The sequence below is a fragment of the Zeugodacus cucurbitae genome, chromosome X, assembly GCF_028554725.1.
Source record: "Zeugodacus cucurbitae isolate PBARC_wt_2022May chromosome X, idZeuCucr1.2, whole genome shotgun sequence".
Classification (NCBI taxonomy): Eukaryota; Metazoa; Arthropoda; class Insecta; order Diptera; family Tephritidae; genus Zeugodacus; species Zeugodacus cucurbitae.
The window spans coordinates 31549720-31550997 of record NC_071672.1 but is presented as its reverse complement, the minus strand read 5'-3'; positions in this window follow the sequence as shown (position 1 = coordinate 31550997).

The following is a 1278-nucleotide window of genomic DNA, read 5'->3' as shown; positions in this document are numbered from 1 at the left end:
CTCAACAGATTTCAATGAAATTCGGTATATAATATTTTCTTGACACCCTGATAACACGGATGAAAAATGGGCGAAATCGGTTCACAACCATGCCTGCTTCCAATACAACTCAATTTTTAATTCCATCTCATTCCTTCATTTTATAATACATACATAAGGAACCAATGAAGAGAGCGAAATAAAAGTTTACACAAATACAGTATTTGATCCTGGCATCACTTGTGAAAAAATTTTTGAAATCGGACTATAACTTTTCAATGCCCCGGATATCGAATATGAAGAACTCAGTGCCTTATGGTAAGTTTTCACCGAAAATATCGGCAAATCTCTCAGATATCTTAATTTAATTCAGAGTAAATCTTTTTCTTCTAATAGTGTGCCTCTGTATCAGAAATGGTTAAAATCAGGTCATAACTTCCCCTAGCTCTCATATAGCTAATTACAGGATTTTCAAAAATACGATTGGTTAATAGCTTATAAATCGGGTAATATATGAAATATCTTAGCCAAATAAAATTAGTATATAATCTTAGATATAATGTATGTTGCTGATGAAAATGAGTGAAATCGGTTCAGGAATTACCTCAGCCTATATACTACATATGATGATTTTCGTTTTTCTATTGGACTTTATGCCGATAATATATGTAGGTATTCTGTGTTTTCTTAGTAAAACTTTATCAATAAATTGTGAGAGTATAAAATGTTCGGTTGCACCCGAACCTAGCCTTTCCTTACTTGTTTATGCCGATGATATATGTAGGTATTCTGTGTTTTCTTAGTAAAACTATATCAATAAATTGCGAGAGTATAAAATGTTCGGTTGCACCCGAACCTAGCCTTTCCTTACTTGTTTATACAAAACAGGGAAAAAATAAACATCTTAATATAGAAACGGCTTAATAACGCGAGCCATTAACATGTTCATATTTTTCCTCTTTGTATAAAAAAAAACGACAAAAGTAAAATATCTCCATTACAACAAATGCACTTGCACAACTATCCACAATGAGATTTTTCATTTGTAAAGACCACTGTCAAGAGCATTTATAAAGAAAAAAGCTTTTTATTTTAGACACAGAATACGAAATGCTTGATAAATTTCACATTTTTACAAATTAGAAATTTTTTGCATTTGTAAAGTGCACAGAATAGGGCTTTTAGTACATGTAAATCTAAATCTGTTTAAAGCTAGACAAACTTAAGTATGCGATTGCGTTGTTTTGGTAGTAAGGATACCTTCCTTTTAAGCGTATTCGATAAAAGAAAAAGCATTGG